The sequence below is a fragment of the Panthera leo genome, chromosome A2, assembly GCF_018350215.1.
Source record: "Panthera leo isolate Ple1 chromosome A2, P.leo_Ple1_pat1.1, whole genome shotgun sequence".
In the NCBI taxonomy this organism is placed as follows: Eukaryota; Metazoa; Chordata; class Mammalia; order Carnivora; family Felidae; genus Panthera; species Panthera leo.
In genome coordinates, this window is record NC_056680.1 from 47329321 (window position 1) to 47348898 (window position 19578).

The window sequence follows — 19578 nt, forward strand, 5'->3', positions numbered from 1 at the left end:
GAATTCAGGCTAGATCGGTAGTAGAATCTTCTAAATGTGGAATTATTTCCTCATATTTAGATTCAGAGCAAACATTTTGGCAAGAATTGAATTTGGTGATATTATGCCTTTATCCTTTCATTACATGAGAAGTACTGCAATATTGACTTGTTTCATTAATAGTGATGCTAGCTGTTGTCATGTCATTCATATGGTGTCTGTCAGATCTCTCTGTTGTAAAGGACTCTTTTATCTTTGTAAATAATAATTACTATTGTCTGAATGTTTTTGTACATCCAAAATTCATGTGTTAAAATTCTAACCCCCATTGTGATGATATTAGGAGGTAGGGCCTTTGAGAGATAATTAGAACATGAAGACAGAGTTCTCATGAAGGGTATTAGTGCCCCTATAAAAGAGGTTTGAGGGAACTCCCTGCTTCCTTCTGCCATATCAGGCCACAGTGAAAAGACTACCATCTATGAGCCAGGACCTCTTACTAGACACCAGATTTGTAGCCACTATGACCTTGGACTTCCCAGCCTCTGTAACAGTAAGAAATAAACTTCTGTATTTTATAAGCTAACCAGAATCAGTATCTTATTGTAGAAGCAGAAATGGACTAAGACAGTAATCAATGGGATATTTGATGTGCTGTTTTCTCCTAGCTTCTTGAGATTAAAGCGTGGCTCAATTTTTGGAGGGGGACACGTTTAAAAAATTCTAATATATGCATTTAAAACTGTTAATTTATGCCTGTGCTCCATTAGTTGTATTCCTGATGTTTTTAGATATTGTCATTCTGTGAAAAACATTTTCCAACTTGTATTTTGATTTCTTGTGTAATCCATGGGTTGTTTAAGTATATTGCTTAATTGCTAAGCAGATGGAGATTTTCTAGTTATATTTTCTTATTAATTCCTAGCTTAATTTCATTGTGACTAGAGGAAACACTCTGACAAATCTCAATACTCAAGATATTTTCTGAGGCTTGCTTTGTGACCCAGCCTTTGGCAAATTTTGGTAAATATTTTACATGCACTTGAAATTAATATGTATTCTAAGTTATTGAATGTAATGTTATCTTTATATCAGGTCAATTTTGTCATCAAAATTGTCATCAAAGGTATTTTCACATCTTTTATACCATTTTTTGGCTCTTTGCTAGTTCTATCAGCCATTGAAATATCTATGTCTTCCACTGTGATTATGAATGTAGCCATTTCCCTCTAAGTTCTGCCACTTTTTGCTTTACATATTTTGAAGCTCAGTTATTAGGCACATAAAATTTAAGATTGTGATAACTTCCTGATGGATTGACTATTCTATCACTATGAAACATATCCCTTTATTTGTAGTCATTTTTCTTGATTTAAAGTCTACTTTATCTAATGTGTAGCTATTATGGTTTTAATGTTGTTTGCATTATATATTTTTGCAGGATATGTTTTTATTTTCTTATTTTCAAACATTGTTTTTTTCATAATCATAATCCATTTTTATTGTGGCAAAACACATAAAAGTTACTATTTTTTTTTTTTTTTTTTACCATTTTTAGGTGTACAGTTCAGTGGCATGAAGTACATTCACATTGTGCAATCATCACTGGCATCCATCTCTGGAACTTTTTCATCTTCCTCAATTGAAGTATATTAAATGCTAATTCTTTAGTGTCTCTTCCCCCAGCTCCTGATAACCACCATTCTACTTTCTGTGTCTAGGAATTTGAACATGTTAGGCACCTTATATAAGTGGAATCATATATTTGTCCTTGTGTAATGGCTTATTTCACTTAGTGTAGTGTTTCCGAGGCACTGAATACTTTGACATCCTGACAATATTAAGTCTTCTGATCCGTGATCCCTGGATGTCTTCCCACTTATTGATGTCTTCTTTAATTTCCATCAACAACATTTTTTTTAGTTTTGTGTGTACAATTTATTTCCATTATTAAATTTATTTCCTACATATTTTATTCCTTTTGATGCGATTCTAAATAAAATTGTTTTGTTACTTTTTGGGATATTCATTGTTAATGTATAAAAATGTATCTGGTTTTTATGTGTTGATTTTATATACCACAATTTTGCTGCATTCCTTTACTAGTTGTAACAGGTTTGGGTTTTTTGGGTTTTTTTTTTAGTGGAGTTGTTAGGATTTTCTACATATAAGATCATGTCATCTGTAAACAGAGACAATGTAACTTTTTTCTTCATGATTTAGAAGTATTTTTTTTTTATTGCCTTATTGTTCTGGTTAGGACTTCTAGTAGTATGCTGAATAGAAAGAAAAAAAAAAACTGGTAAAAACAGGTTTTTTGTTTTTGTTTTCGTTTGCCCTTCCCAGATTTTAGAAGAAATGGTGTCAGTCTTTAAACATTGAGTGTGATGTTAGTTATGAGTTTTTCATATATGGGCTTTTATTGTATTGAAATAGTTTCCTTCTATTTCTAGTTTATTGAATGTTTTTATCATGGGAAGATGTTGAATTTTTCAAATGCCTTTTTTTTTTTGTACCAGTTGAATGGGTTATGTGATTTCCTCCCTTCATTCTTTTATTGTGGTATATTTAATTGATTTTTATATTTTGAACCATCATTCCATTCCCACTTGATCATTGCGCATACTCGTTTTAATATGTTGTTGAATTCAGTTTGCTAGAACATTGGATCTTTATATCAATATTCATAAGTGATACTGACCTGTAGTTTTATTTTCCAGTAGTGTCTTTGTCTATCTTTGGTATCAGGGTACTGCTGGCTTCATAGAATGAGTTTGGAAATGTTGTATCCACCTCAATTTTTAGAAGAGTTTGAGAAGGATTAGTGTTAGTGCCTTAAACGTTTGGTAGAATTCAATGGTGAACCCACCTGTTCCTGGGTTTTTCCTTGTTGGGAGGTTTTTGATTACTGATTCTATTTCCTTACTACTTATGGGTCAGTCTATTCAGAATTTCTGTTTTTTCATGATTCAGTCTGGGTAGGTTTTATGTTTCCAGGAATGTGTCAATTTCATCCAAGTTATCCAATATGTTGGCATATACTGGTTCATACTATTCATGTATCATTCTTTTTATTTCTGCAAAACCAGTAGTAATGTCTTCTCTTTCATTTCTGATTTTATTTTTTTCAATCTTCTTATTTTCTTATTAGTCTAGCTAAAAGTTTGTCAATTTTGTTGATGTTTTCAAGGAACCAATTTTTGGTTTTGTTAAATTTTTTTTTTTATTTTTTTTATTTTTTTATTTTTCTACTCTCTATTTCATGTATCTCTGCTGTGATGTTTAGTATTTTATTTACTGGGGTGCCTGGATGGCTCAGTTGGTTAAGCAGCTGACTCTGGATTTTGGCCCAGGTCATGATCTCAAGGTTCACAGGTTCAAGCCTTGTGTCAAGCTCTGCCCTGACAGCGCAGAGCCTACTTGGGATTCTCTCTGTCTCCCTCTACCTTTGCCCATCCTCAACTGTGCTTTCTCTCTCTCTCAAAATAAATACACTTAAAAAATATTTTATCTACTATTCCCTCTTCTAGCTTTGGGTTTAGTTCTTACTTTTCTAGTCCCTTGAGATGTAAAGTTAGATTGTTGATTAGAGATCTTTTTTTTTTTTTTTTTAATGTAACCATTTACAGCTTAATTTCCCTCTTGCACTGCTTTTGCTGCATCTCATAAGTTGTGGTATGTTATGCTCTCATTTTTATTTTTCTCAAGATATTTTCTAATTTATCTTATGACTCTTCTTTGATCCCCTGTTTTTTTAAGAGTATGTTGTTTAATTTCCACATATTTTTGAATTTTCTAGTTTTTCTTCTGGCATTGTTATCTGGTTTCATTCTTTTGTGATTGAAATGATGTTTTGCCTGATTTCAGTCTTTAAAATTAATTAAAAAGTTATTTTGTTTCCTAACATATTCTCTCTTTTGGGGAATGTTCCATGTATGCTTGAGGGAAATGTATATTCTGTTGTTGTATTGAGTGTTCTGTATATGTCTGTCAGGTTGAATTAATCTTTAGTGTTTTTCAAGTCCTCTTTTTCCTTATTGATCTTCTGTCTGAATGTTCTGTACATTATTGCAAGGGAGGTATTGAAGACTTCTATTATTATTGTGGAGATGTCTGTTTCTCTCTTCAATTAATGTGCGTTTCATATATTTTGGAGCTCTGGTGTTTAGTACATATATATTAATAATTGCTGTATCTTCTTGGGGAATTGGCCCTTTTATCATTATATATTCCTTCTTTAACTCTTGTAACAGTTTTGATTTAAAGTCTATTTTGTCTGATAGGAGTATAGCCACATCTACTCTCTTTGGCTACTGTTTACAGGGAGTATCTTTTTCCATTTTTTCACTTTCAACCAATGTATGTCCTGATACCTAATATAGGTGTGTTGTAAACAACATGTAATTGTGTGTTTTAAAAAAAATATCCATTTTGCCAATCTCTGTTTTCTGATTGAGGAGTTTATCCACTGGCATTTAATTAGTGATAAGAAGGCACTTTTACCAATTTGTTTTATGCTTTCTTCATGTCTTTTATTTTTTTTTATTTTTGACCCTTATTTTTCCATTACTACGTTCTTTTGTGTTTGATTTTTTTTGGGGGGGTGGTTGGGGTGGGAGTTTTATTGTTTGCATTTTTAGTGTGACTCTTTTAAGCAACATATTACTTGATTTTTAAAATCCAGCCTGACAATATTGTCACTTTGAATATTTAGTTCATTTTACTTAATGATTTATTTGAGTTTACATGTACCAAATTACTGTTTGTTTTCTGTGTGACCCACTTGTCCTAGGTGCTTTAATTCTTCCTTCCTACTTTTTTCTCAGGTAATCAGATATTCTTCATATTCCATTTTCCCTTTTGTTAACTTGCTGCTTTAGAGATTAACACATGGGTTTTTGACTTATTACAATACAACAAATTAATACTTAACCCACCTTTCCATTAACAGAAAATTCTATGGACACTTTGACTTGTGTACTTTCAACTTTAGGATTATTGATGGCATACAGTTTAATTATACATATACATAAAACCCCACAAAACATTACTGTTATTTTTTTATAGTCAATTTTCATTCATGTCCACCTATATATTTTACTTTTTATCTGCTCTTTCATATTGCTTGGAAGTAATGTCTTATCTGAGATCATTTTATCTTCTGCTTCAGGAACTAATTTTAGTATGACTTTTAATGAAGGTGTGCAGTAAATTCTTTGTTTTGTTTGAAAATATTTTTTTCATTTTTGAAGTATATTTTATTAAGTATATAATTAAAGGCTGGAATTATCTTTCAGCACTTGAAATATGCCATTTATTATCTCCTTGACTCTACTGTTTATTTTAAGAAGTCACCTCTCACAGATACAGTTTATCTTTTGAAGGTAGACTGTCCTTCTTCCCTCTGGCTATTTTTAACAATTTCTCCTTGTTTTAGATTTTCAGCAGTTTTTAAATTTTTTAAAAATGTATTCATTTTTGAGAGAGAGAGAGAGCATAAGCAGGGGAGAGACAGAGAGAGGGAGATAGAGGATCTGAAGTGGTCTCTGAACTGACAGCAGTGAGCCTGATGAGGGGTTTGAACTCACAAACCATGAGATCCTAATCTGAACTGAAGTCATATGCTTAACCCACTGAGCCAGGTGCCCCGAAGACTAAAGGACACTGAAAGTAGTTTCAGGATTGCTGAGTACCAGATCACTATAAAAAGAAAACCCACTAATTGCAGGTTAATATTTGTAGTACTTTTCTTAAAATAAAATTTATATACTGTTAAATTTGCAAATATTTAGTGTCCAATTTATTGAATTTTGACAAAAAAGAATTATTTTAACTCCCCAGGTGACCCTAATGTATAATCAGAGTTCACTTGCTCTGCACTATTCAGTGGTGCCTTCTTAAGTTTTACATTGAAATTCACACGGTGAGAGAGATTGTGGCAAGTTTTTAAAGGGAACAGATCTTAGTTTTTCCGGTTTCTGCTTTTCCAGATAAAGCTGCTTGTGAAGCAGGCTTAGACCATTGAATTTGTAGTAGTTCCCCCTAAGTATTTTCTTTTCCATTAATATGTGTTTCTTCTTCTTTAAAGAGGTATTGCAGAAGCTTTTGCTTTTCTTGGAATTCAATTTACCATTTACAGAATAACTTCTTTCACACTCGTGGCATGATAATTTCAGAAAGCTATTAGAGAAAGGGAAGAGAAGCTGAAATGTCCACTCTGTTTCACACATTGTTATCAGCAGCTTTTGAGCAACTCATCTTCTTCCCATGTTCCATATTCCCTTTGAAGGTTTTGAGACTTCCAGAAGTACCACTCTCAATAGACTAACTCATTTCAGCTCTGGAGACTTGAGTTAGTATCTTCTTTCTCCTTGAGGATGTGGAAAAATCACTTGAGGGGATTCTAACCAATTTATATTAAAGATTTCCAAGGTAGCAGTGCCAGCAGACACCTGTGCTCCTTATATTTGACTTGGTATCTCTTACTGGGAGAGTCAGTTGTGATCTAATTATAAAAAGAGACATCTAAGAGACCATCTGCTTTTGCAGGAACTTGCATAGTGGGAAAGTAGCTTAAGTTGCTTGGATAAAGGGACGGTGGTTTTGTTGTAGTGTCAACTCTGACACCCATCCTTGAATCTGGTCTTTGTCAAGCTACATGAAGAGCTCATAGTGATGACTGAACAGGTGCTATATACATTCTAATTTTAGCCAAGACTAGCTGCAATATTTATAAGGTTAGCCAGGACTAGTTGCAGTATTGATAAATTCTTGATGGCCTTTAGAAGGTAAACTGTATCTTCTGCTATTTGTCAGAATAGTGTTGTTATAGACATTTTTGCCCTAAGATTGAATTACTTAAGGATGGGCTCATTTCAGGATCAGGACAGGTAATCAAGTAACATTGCTAGATTTTTTTGCATCTACCAATCTAGATTGTACTGAGTATTGAAAATGTATAGATTATAGATGGTGTACTAGTTATAGTAGTTATTCAAATATATGAAACTTGGCCATGTTTATGCTTTGTTCTTAATTATAGATAATTGTTTTCTTCCCAATTATGAATTTTTGAAAAGTATCAGGATTTTTTTCTATTTGGTTGTTTTATTTTTTTAATAAAATTTATTTTTTATTTTAATTTTTTTAAAAAAATTAAGTATAGTTGATATAAAATGTTTCATTAGTGTCAGGTGTACAACATAGTGATTCAGCAATTCTATAAATTACTCAGTGCTTACCATGATAAGCATAGTTACTGTCACCACATAGTGTTATTATACTATGATTGACTAAATGTTTAGACAGTTAAAGGCTTATAAGAAAATTGTGAAGATAGTACAGAATGTTTCCATGAATGCCACATTCAGCTTCTCCTCTTAAGACTTTAATTAGTAAAATATGTCTTTAATAATAAATGGACCAATATTGATCTATTATTATTAACTAAAATCCACATTATGTTCATATTTTTTATTGGAAAATATTATTAGAACTGAAGGTCCTGGTGCTAGGTGTGGTTCTTGCTACTGGGGAGTTGTTGCTTCTAGGTCTCCTCAGATGATAGTGCAAGGAAATATAAGGGTATATATTAACTAATGTAAACACACACCTGTATATGTACAGATCTATAAATACTTCTGCATAAAACCATATATATTTATATTAAGCTAAATATGATTCATACTGATGTCTCCAACTTGGATCCATTACCACATGGATCATTTTTGTCTTCTCCCTTATCATCATCCATGCATCCAATTAATTGTTCAATATCAATTTACATAGATAGAAGTATCAGAAGTGAAAACCCATACCTATGTGTGATATAACTGTATCACCTAGAGTAGGATGCTTTTGTAGCTTCTTTTGCATTTATTTTTTACCTAATTTACTCATTTCCAAAGTTGCTCAGGCCATCACCTTTTCCTCTACCTCCTTCACTGAAGTTATTTTATACTTGTGGAATACAATTTGTTTTGTCACATTCTACATTCGCTTTAGGATTCCCTCAGTCTACTAAATGGCTGCTAAAAACTTGCATACAATAAAGGTCAGTCTTTGTATTGTAAAGTTCTGTAGGTTTTGACTACTGTGTGATGTCATGCATGCACAGAGTATCAATTATATATCTTTACTGCCCTCAAAAATTCACTGTACTTTACCTATTGAGAAAATAAAAAGATGATAAGTTTTCCTGCTTTGAATCTTGTATAGGTAATAGGAATTATTGGACATGGAAGGCATCCAGGAGAATAACAGAGTCCAAATCTGTCCTTTGACAGATAAAAAAATGGAGGCATGATATAATTGTGTCTAATCTTACAGTTTTCCACACTCGTCACTGTGAGGGATGCCATCATTTGCATGTCTAAATTAGCTTCTGCTCCAAGTAAGTCTCAACGACTTTAGAATGGCACAAATGTGGCCATGGGAAGTCAACATTAATGCAATAATGATTTCTTGGCACTGTGTCAGAATGGTGGATGAAATATACTAAAAACCAGGCAGGCAGCGATGTCTCAATGATTAGCAATGGTAACTGTCAGGAAATAGACCGAAATATGGGTTCAGGAAAAGAAAAATGTGTATGTGTTACAAGGAGAGGGAAAGTGGAGCACACGGTGTATAGGCTGAAGTGAATGCATACTGATGTGAGTGACAGTAATGAGATTATATGTATTATAAGCACCAACAATTATACTCTCATTACTAAAATACACAGAGGGAATGAACACAATTATGTAGCAGACACTGCGGGACAATGAACTTATTATACCATTTGTACTGCAGTCTACAAGAGTTTACTGCTAGATTTTATGCTTTGTGAGAACAAAATTAAGTATTTCCCCCTTTATGTCCCTATAACATTGGGGGAAACTACTATCTGAAGAAATGAGACCAGAGTGGGCCTTCAGCAAACATCCACTTTTGGGGTTTTCTTTGCAATGTTGGGTGAGAGGTGAAGGGGAAGGTAAAGCATCTTCTAGACCCCTTCAGCCTTCTTCAACCAGAACAATGTTTCTTTTATCCCTTTTATAGGCTGACTGTTTCTGTTGTATTTTATATAACAACATGATTCCCCTGAAACCAACACAAGTTTGGAACTCAGAAGTCTTTTTCAATTGCTTACTTTGGGGCTAAAGAGTCTGAGCCTTTAAGAGATGAAGTGGCTTATCTATGGTCAAACTGAGCTTGGCCAAGAACCATGTCCCTGATTTCCCTCATTTGCTCCCATGGCATTCCACTGTTACTTGTTTTATTACAAAAGAGTTGTGGCCAGAGCACATGTTGTCCATGATGTCCCATACTTGGAAGGGCTTCACCCAACATGACGTACTTCTCCAGCATTGCAGAAGCTGGCAGTGCAGATTATTTCCAACACACTGCAGCAGCATTGATGATCTTTCAGAGATAATGCTTGGATAAGCTGGAAGGGCCATATGTGCCAGACTGTGCTAATTCATTTCGATTGAGATAATTGACTTCAAGTACAACGGCCCACAGTAAAACCTAGAAGTACAAAAATACTGATTAAGAATTTACTCTGTGCTAGTTACTGTATAAGCACTTTACGTATGGCATTTAAGATTAATGCATTGAGAACTAGAAAAATGGGTAATTCATTTGGAATGGTGACCACCAATCAGCAAAATATTTCCATTCAGTTCATGCAAGATATGGCTTAATGCACAGGAAAAATTAAAAAAAAAAAAAACAGAATCATTAGGGACATTTACTCACTACAAACTGGACTGAGCAGGGGTTTTGGAAGCAACAGTATTAAGGATGGTAGAAAAGGTAACCCATCAACTCATTTCAATTCAGAAATGATGTACATACCAGTGATTTGCTGTTCCACTAAAATCTGTTCCACTGAAACCAGTATTTCTATTTTGATATGAGTATATATGGATGGGATCACCTGAGCTGGCTTCCAATAGGAGGCAGAAGACCAGAAGGCAAGAGGAGAGAGAGGTTAAGATATGCTGCTTTAGCAGTGCATCTTTGGCAGGAAGTAAGAACTTCTGAGACTATAATTTCTGCGATGGCAAACTCTCCATGGCGATATCTCCCACTAGACTTTAGAAGCAGTATTTCCTCCAGTGTCCAGGCACCCCATGACCACCCAGTTCAGCACCGGGAGCTTCTTTAGTCTCTGGGAACCTTATCATCTTTAACCCTGCCCTTACTTCTGTCCTTATAATCTCATTTGAACCATATGGGATGAATTCCTTTTCTGTTTGGACTGTGACATAGGCAACACAAAGACTTTAAAGTAATTAGAGTAGTTTTCTTGTGTGGTTCAATACTGGCTTTGATGGAGGTATCTAGAGTGAAACTCCCAAATGTGGTGAACTCCATCATCTCCACCAGCTTTCTAGATTGTCTGCTTAAAGAACAGACCTCACTGCATATCATATAAGATACATAAATTCTTGTGCATCTCTTAAAGCTTCCCCTTACCTTCCAATTCCAGCATAATTCTTCACATACAGCAAGTGAGCTTAGAGAACATCTAGAGGTTTTTTATGATTTTTGATTTAGAAAATTCCTTTCTGTGTCTGAGCACAGAATGGCTGCCACCTCTTATAATGGGAGTTGTATTAGACTAAGGACAGGGACCTGGGTCTCATTTCTTGCTGTCTGACTTCACCACAGCCACATGGACTCTGTGATCCATTTTCTTCAATCAGTGTTAGGAGGCATGGGGCTGTCTCTTTCAGCCCTACAGTTTGTGTGATTTGCATTTGTCTCTAACATAAATGTTCCTGTTCACATGTTTGCATATTAGTGGCTTCACTTTGTATTCAAAGACTGATTTCTAGGTCCAGATAGCTAGCTTCTTCAGCAGGGAGAAAGGGCTGGCTGACCAACAAAGCATAGTGTAACACACTATGAATTCTCTTGGAAAGTAGTGGGAGGGAGCTCATGGCATTTAGGCACATTCCCGTATTTTGCAGTGTTTTGGGGCAGTGTTTAAATCACATAGCATTCAGCGCCTCTGGTAGCTGCAGATGAGATGCCAAAACAGGTTCCACTCGAAGCACATGGCTCATTTTCAATTGTGCTCAGCAATGAAGACAATCTGTTTCTCTTCCCTGCCCACCCCAGTCCCCCTCCGGGCTCTGGGCTGCTTCCCTCCCTCTGCAGTTATTTCCGAAGCACAACTAGAGGGAGCTGCAGACTAAATTGCTTTCTCCTCTTGCATCTTTGTACGTGTCAGATGAGATCAGACTCAAACCAGGTTCTATTCTCTGCAGTGCTGATTCAAATAAAATCAAAATATCTGTTACGTGGGACATGATTAGAAGTATATTTACTTTGCTGCGTCCCCTAATGGTGCTGTCATCCAGTCCCTGAGGCAGGGATATAAGGGGAGCCGATGAATCACAACTTCTTTCAAGGCAGAATCTTTTCCCTTGGTTCTGTCTCTAGAAGGTCTCCATGAATGTCTCCACAGGGAACGCGGGACTCACCCAGAATTCTGCTTTCTCTACTCTTTTGCTTCCAAATTATATAAACTTGTAGAATTCCCTTATATTCTCCACTATTTTGCCACACAGTAAGGGAAAACGGTCCCTGAGGAATTTGTCTCAACACCAGATTTTTGTTCATCTGTGCTGGTCATTTGAACTTCCTCTTTATTTGTCTTTGTTCTTTATTTTGCTACCAGATCCTTAAACAATAATCTTGTTTCCTTAGAAAATATTAAATTAAACTGGGCTCTCTCTCTAATCCACATGGTGTCTCTCTTTCTCTGGAAGAAAAAAAAAAAAACACAGTGAAAGGTTTACCTAAACATTGTTCTTTTCCCTTTATTTTTACACAAGCACTGTGTATTCTTTTTTTTTTAATATCTTTTTTAGATACAAAGGAAACTTCGTTGTGAAATCCTGTTGTGTAGTCAGTCTGAGACAGAGTTTTAACTTTCTTTCCTGGTCACACGAGATCACTTTCCAGAGGCATGTATAGACACAAGGTGACAGCACATGTTGGCAAATGTGTTTTGGGGCTCTCAGGATCTGTAGTTCAGGGACTGTGGAAGTCTTGTTGGCTGTGTTTGAGAACATTTGTCTCCTCTCTCATTCAGGGATGATTGCTCTTCCATGAATGAGGGTTAAGGTGTTTTTTGGCATTTTCCCTGCTCTCTAGTACAAACCAACTTGTTCTTGGAGAAAACAGTATCAAGGAACAGGAACAACTCTGCAGTCTCTGTGCTTTCTTTATGCATCAGGCAGGCTCATTCCTAACAGGACCAAATGTTAAGTAGTGTCCATCCTACCATCACTGGGAAGGAGATAAGGAAGAAAGGGAAAGAGAAGTCTGAGGGTTCTCAATAGCCCACTTGACAGCATCCAACAGGAGGATTGGACACATTTGTATCAACTGTTCATATGAACGTAATCTAAGCACACAAAGTGGGGACATAGCACATAAGGCACTTTCCTGTCACCAGTGCTGAGGACAATCCTTCCTGTCAGAATGTGTATCAAAATTGATCTTGAGGTTAGACAAGAGGAAACATGGACAGTACCCCTGGGCTTGGTCTCGGCCCTCCATAATTTTCTGTCCGGTTTAACAATCCCTGCTTTGCTGGTTCTCATCTGGGAGCCATTGTGTATGTCCACCCAGTATCCTTTTTAACTTAAAAAAAAGTATCCAATCTCCTTTATAAAGTTGAGGGGAAAACACTTCAAGTCTCGAAGAGACTGTTAAGTCAGGAGTCCCTTCCTCTCCTGACCAAGCCAACATGCAAGGCAAGTTCTTATGGGAGTTTCATTAATTGATTCTGATTCCTGTCACTGGCCTTGCTTTAGAGAGCATGCCCATGAATTCCCAGTTACCTGAATTTCCACAACTCCTTTGGATCAGGGCCTTTCTAAAGCTTGGTCCTTCAACTTTCTTTTGGATTCTATGACCTACCAAACATACTTCCAATAAGTTACCCCTTTTTTTCCTTAAAGTTGTCCCACATCAATTTTTGTTGCTTACTCTCCCTCTTCCAACCCTACTTGCTCTAATCTTTCCCTTTTTCCTATTTTTTAAAGCCCATGTTGCATATTGCTTTCAAACTATTCTCCCTACCCTACCACTTATCTATCCTTGCTAATATCCCCAGTGTTTCCAGTTCCTCACTGGTCTGTGTCTGAATCCCTCAGCCTTGCTTTAACACTCCATATATGCTCTCTGCACCTGCCTTCAAAGGAAGACATTTTCAAAGAGTCATATGATATGGGAAGTAATAAAAATAGGGATTAGAGAGATAACACAAGGGAATGAGTGATTGGTGTCTGTTTTTTTTTTTTTTCTAATAAAAACATGAATATAAAAATAAGATGGGAGCACATGAATGGCTCAGTCAGTTAAGCATCTGACTCTTGATGTCAGCTCACGTCATGATCTCATGGTTCATGAGTTTGAGCCCCATGTCGGGCTGTGAGCTGATAGCATGGAGTCTGCTTGGGATTTTTGTCTCTATCTCTCTCTGCCCCTTCCCTGCATGCATTCTCTGTCACTTTAAATAAATTAATAAATAAAAATAATAATGAGATGTAAGATCCTTTGCCTCTCATAACATTCAATGCTTTGAATCTTATCCCATCCTGATTTTTCTTATTGACATTGGTTTTTAAAAAAAAAATCAGAGTAAATTTGAAAATCTAGTTGTCTTTATTAAATGATTCATGAATTGGGCAGCCTTCCATCTAACAAGTAGAGGGAACTGGAAAATTTTTATAGGAATGAGGGTGTGGCAAGAAAGTTATAAGTAAAAGAAAAGAAAGAACTGTTTCAGGCAAGATCACATTCCCTTAGGGATGCTATCATCTTCCTTTGGGGAATGGAGAGGATCCATGTGACAGATTACTTCACTGGTGCATATCAGAAAATTCCTGACGAGTTAAGACTTACATTTCTGGAGGAGGTGGAAACTGCATTTAGGTTAGTATTAAGCCCTTGGTTTGATGACATTTGGGGCCTGTTTTTTTTTTTTTTTTTTTAATTTTATTTATTTATTTTGAGAGAAACAGAGCACAAGTAGGGGAAGAGCAATGAGAGAGGGGAAGAGAGAGAATCCCAAGCAAGCTCCACACTGCCAGTGCAGAGACCGATGCAGGGTTTGAACCCACAAACCATGAGATCATGACCTGAGCTGAAATCAAGAGGTGGACACTTAACCAACTGAGCCACCCAAGCTCCCCAGGGGCCTGTGTTTTCTTTTTAACAGCATGCCATGGGAATATTGCAACTTGGGCAGAAAAGATACATATACATACATACATATATGTATGTGTGTATGCGCGGGCATGCACATGCCAGTCATTATGCCTCCCCACAATAAAGATTTTTGTCTGCAAAAATCTGAGCAAGCACTCTGCACACTAGGTACATATGAAAAAGTACTTATAAAAATCACTGTGTAAGCAGAGGGAATACAGTCATATTATGTCACATATAAATGCCATTAATTCTGCCATTTGACAATTCTATAATGTCTTTAAGTATGCTGTCCCAGTCCTACTTTGGTAATTTCTCAGGGATTTTGCTTGAAAAAAATCCCTGCTCATTTATGCTCTCTCTCAAAATAAATAAACATTTAAACGTCATTTTTCATTAAGGAAGTAAAAATATATCAATTTCTGTTGAGCTGTTTTCATGAGAAAACTCAGTCACACTGATGGACAGGAAGTATACTTCTCCTAAATACGTTTCTGCTTTTCACCTTGTCCTTTCATTTCCTCTGATGACTGGCAGGAGCTTCAGTTTCTATAAAGGAATGGTTTTGTGTCGTTTGCAGTGATCCTCTTTGCAATTCTCCATTCCATCTAAAAACATGTAAATTTATTTTTTTTAAGTTGTCAAGTTGCATGGTTTTTTTTTAATGTTTATTTTTTGAGAGAAAGGGGGAGGAGGGGCAGACAGAGAGGGACACACAGAATCCCTGGCAGGCTACAGGCTCTGAGCTGTCAGCACACAGCCAGATATGGGGCTTGAACCCATGAACCATGAGATCATGACCTGAGCCGAAGTCAGATGCTTAACCAATTGAGCCACCCAGGTGCCCCAAGTTTCATGATCTTTTAACTAAAAATCTGAATACTCTTTTTTCCCCCTGGGGTGTTTGCAAGTGAAGTGTTGTTTACATTTGAGTTAACTCATCTTGCTGGCAAATGACCCATTCCATCCATTGCAGTGTAAGACATGTTAACTTTCTACTTCCTTTCTAGTACATGTGTAAGGTCATTGGGGTTCATTTATTCACTAAATATCTATTGAGTGTCTACTATATGTCAAATACTGTGATAGGCATTGGTTATAAGTGGTGAGCACAATAAGGAACAGTTTATGCCCCCTTTGAACTTGATAGGGAAATATTAATCATAGAATCATTCATTAGTTATCTATTCCTATGTAAAAATTATCTAACACCTAGCAGTTTAAAACAACAGACATGTATTATCTGGTTCAATTTCTAAGGGTCAGGAAACTGGAAGTGCAGGACACTTAGTTGGGTGGTTCTAGTTCAGAGTCTCTTATGAGGTTGTAGTCAAGCTGTTGGTTAGGGCTGTAGTCTCTGAAGATTTGATGAGGACTGGAATATTTATCTCCATGCTCACTCATGTGGCTATGAGCAAGAGGCTTAAGTTACCATGTGAGACTCTTCATAAGGCTGTTCATGATATGGTTTCCCTCAAAGGCAATAATGAGAGAGAGAGAGAGAGAGAGAGAGAGAGAGAGAGAGAGAGAGGGACAGAGAGAAAGAATAGCTAAGACAAAAGTGAAAATCTTTTAAAACCAAATCTCAGAAGACACTTCTACCACATTTGTCATACAAATCAATCCTGGAATAATCCGAGAGGAGTCTACACAAGGAAACCACTCCAAGGAAGCAGGGACTACAGGAATTAGTGGGTTCCATCTTGAAAGCTGGCTACCAGAAATCATATAAATAAAAAAAATCTTAAGATGTAATGCATGCTATAAAGGAGAACTTTCCTCCCTCCCTCCCTCCTTCCCTTATTTTCTTTCTTAAATCATGAGGAGAATAAGAGGATTTGACCCATCAGATCAGGAAGGTTTCTTCCCTAAAATGTAAGGAATCAGATTAAATTTGAAGAGTTGAGTAGATGTTACTTACTAGAACATAATAGGGCTGTGTAATACAAACAGAAAACCTAGGTTTTGCCAGAGTACTGGGAAGAGAAGAAGCATAGTGCTTTTATGGGAGTGAGAGAAGGCCAAAGTGCAAGGAATGGAGAGTAGAAAGTGGAGCAAGCAGTACCTGATGAGGCTGGAGAGATAGTGCCATGCTATGCAAGGCACTTGGGCCGTGTTATCAATGTAGTCTTCATTCTAGTTACTTTAGTGGAATGGGCTTAAATAGAGGAGTCACCTAGTGAGACTGATTACTTTTTGGTCATGGTAAAGGATATATAACAAAAGTTTCACTTTAACCATAAATTCAGTGGCATTAATTATATTCCCAACATTATGCAACATTACCACTTTCTATTTCCAATTTTTTTTATCACCACGAACAGAAACTCTCTACCTGTTAAGCAATAGCTCCCCATTTCCCATTCCTCCCAGCCCTGTAACCTCTAATCTATTTTCTATTGTGAAATTGCCTATTTTAGACTTTTTATGTAAGAAGTGTATAGTATTTGTGCTTTGGTTTCTTATTTCACTTACATAGTATGGTCAGTGTTCATACATACTGTAGAATGTATCAGAATTCCATCCTTTTATATGGCTGAATATTCCATCTTATAGACCACATTTTGTTTATCCATTTTTATGTTACTGGACACTTGGGTTGTTTCCACCTATTAGCTATTGTAAGTAATGCTGCAGTGAACTTTGATGTACAAGTACCTGTTTGAGTCCCTGCTTTCAATTCTTTAGAATATATATCTAGGAGTGGAATTGTTGGATCACATGGCAGTTCTATGGTGATTCTTTTGCTGGTTTCTACAGCAACAAGACTGGTTGTCCTTTGGAAAGTTTACTCTGGCTGCAGAATGGAGACCCTATCAAAGCAGTTAATAGTAGTTGCCAGTAGATTCATGGAAGGATCAGATGGTTTTGTTGAGCTGGAATTGACCTTCTTGAATTTGGGATATGTATCAAGAAGACTTAAATGGTGTATAACCAAGAACCATGTATCATGGTCAAAAGATCACTGAATATGGAATCTATAGTTACGCATTTGGATCTAGATTGACTCACTCAGTAACTGGGGACTGTCTGTCAGTGAAATCTAATGGTCTAGGCCCTGGCCTAACTCTAAGCAAGACTAATGGATTTTATTAATCCAACTTAGTCATTAGGAGCCTGTGATTGCAAATGTGAATGGCTTGAAAGACATTTAACTCAACTAGCAAAAGAACTTAGTACTCTGCAGGATCCTTAAGTTTAAAGGTTTTATGTGACCACATGCAGCTCATATATTTTTGCTTTGTTACTGTGTATTTCAATGTGAAATTTCAATGTGAAATAGAAGGATGTGAATTTAAAGGACAGTTCAAGATTGTCTTTCAGCAAAAAACATGTTTCTTTTGCCCTCACTGCTATCTTTCTTGTTTGTCTTACAAATATGACAGGTAGTTGTAGACATTTTATAAAATCTCTTTTTAAAGAGTGAGCTAATTGTCAAATGCACCTTTATATCTTATTACATGTTTTATGCTCAGAAAGCATGTAGTAAATATTTGTTGAATATATGAGTGAATGGGATAGTGTTGAAAAAGGCCAAGGGTCCTATCACTAATTTGGGAGATTCAGTTTTTCGTTGTAAATTTGGTATGGGAATGAAGATGATGTTGCAGTAACAATCTTGAATTATTAGAGAATAATGGTACGAATATTCTAGGAGATGCTCAGAGTGCAGATACATCTGTCTTCTCCCCTATCCGGAATATGTCAATAATAATGTGCTGACTTAGCTATGTAATTGTCCTACCATAAAGGAGTTGTATATTTCTTTAACAAGCTGGAGGTCATGGACCATCTTATATTTCTTTGTTTCTACTATCCCTGTTGGACTAACATGGAAATAAAATTCGAATTTTATGAATTGATTTATGTTATTTTGGTTCTAGGTGGGCTACAGTTGTTCAGAGTTATAAATATATTCATGCTTGGGCCCTTTATAACCAAGATATAAATTTTCAAACTTTTTCTCTGAATTTGGTCATTAGGCCAACAACTAAGATACCAAAATCATCGTTCTTGCCTTTACCTGCTCTGTTTTCTAATCAGTCCTAGGCCTGGGGTTGGGGTGGGGGGTGGGTTGTAAGTGTTACAGAATCACTGCCAGGTGAGACCAGGAATCCATTCATGTCTCTGAGAGAGTGTTCGCTATAGGAATTTTCAGCTCCCCCAGATATCTAGATACATTGATCACAGGGATTTTGGATAACAGGCTACAGTTTTACTGTTGTTTTCTTGTTGGTTGTTTTTACAATTTACTTTTTTAAACTGTTAACCAACCTATCTCTATTTCCTTTTACTTGCTTTTATAAGTCAGAGGAAGAAAAGGATTTATGAATAAATCATATGGTGAAATGAAGCCACTTTATCAGAATGTTTGGGTATTTCTGAAGAAGTAGAGCCTCTATCTCAGGAGACATTGTTGGCCCAGATACTGATATGGGCCCTCACTAACTGTCCTAAAGTTTTACAAGGCAGGATGGCCTTGCTTAGGCTGTTCCTGTGTGTTGCATGCTTAGATCTCAAAAAAGTTCAGAGCTATTGATGGCATGCCAGCATTTTTCCAGAGTCAATGAAAACTGTAATGAAGTTTTAATAAAATGTGTACTCTATATGTATAAAGTAACCTTATATATATATTTTTCAGGGAAGCTATTTATTACTTAGTGCTTATATGCTTTATGAATAAAAATGGTCATTTCTATAATTAAAATGTCATGATACACTAATATATGTGTATTTGGCTGTAGTTTCTGAAACAAAACTTGGCATGCATGATGTGACTGGTAAGAAAATAGTAGTAGATACGGGATCCATATGAGCAAAAATTTGAAATGATTCTTATATATCCAGGACTTTTGAGCCTGAGAATTATGTATGTGAATGTTTTTTTAATTTCAGTATAATTTTCAGGGATAAAGGCTGATTTATTCTTCTCTCTCATTCTCTTCCTCCTCCATATCCTCCTCCTCGTTTTTTGTCCAGTAGTTAAATAACATGTGGTGAAAAATTTTGTTTCCTTTTCCATCCATTGGAATTAAAAGTCTTCCAGCCTGGAGGTAGGTCTCTAAAGCCTGTAAGTTGCTGCAGGGCTTTGTCAACTCTGATCCACTCACAGAGCAGCTCTTCCACATTCTACTTGTAGTAATTGTGGGTCTCAGATTTGATCTTAAGGTAGGTTTGTGTAAAGGCATCAATAACAAAGTCGGGGAACCAGATAGTTTCAAACGGGAGGCAAACTGAGGCAGATTCTGGAGGCGCATCACTCATCCTGCAGCACAGGAAAATGGGAGCCAATGAGATTCACAAGGAATAACATTTTGTGATTGAACAACCGAGCTCCTTGTCAAGCATAACACAGAGTAAAACACCAAAGCTATTGCC

The 19578-nt window shown here is 36.2% G+C and overlaps 2 long non-coding RNA genes across 3 annotated transcripts; one reads left to right on the forward strand and one right to left on the reverse strand.

Annotated features, from left to right (window-relative positions):
- The first annotated feature begins 402 nt into the window (after positions 1–402).
- LOC122214603 lies at positions 403–1850 on the forward strand. The gene is made up of 3 exons (XR_006199989.1): positions 403–532; positions 905–1002; positions 1538–1850. It is a non-coding gene; the product is annotated as an uncharacterized LOC122214603 (long non-coding RNA).
- Positions 1851–7488: 5638 nt separating this feature from the next.
- LOC122214602 lies at positions 7489–16798 on the reverse strand. 2 transcript variants are annotated; one of them, XR_006199987.1, is made up of 4 exons: positions 16675–16798; positions 14705–14807; positions 10447–11740; positions 7489–9492 (listed from the first exon to the last, which is right to left on the reverse strand). It is a non-coding gene; the product is annotated as an uncharacterized LOC122214602 (long non-coding RNA). The 2 variants fall into 2 exon arrangements; XR_006199988.1 differs by lacking the exon at positions 14705–14807.
- Between the last annotated feature and the right edge of the window lie 2780 nt (positions 16799–19578).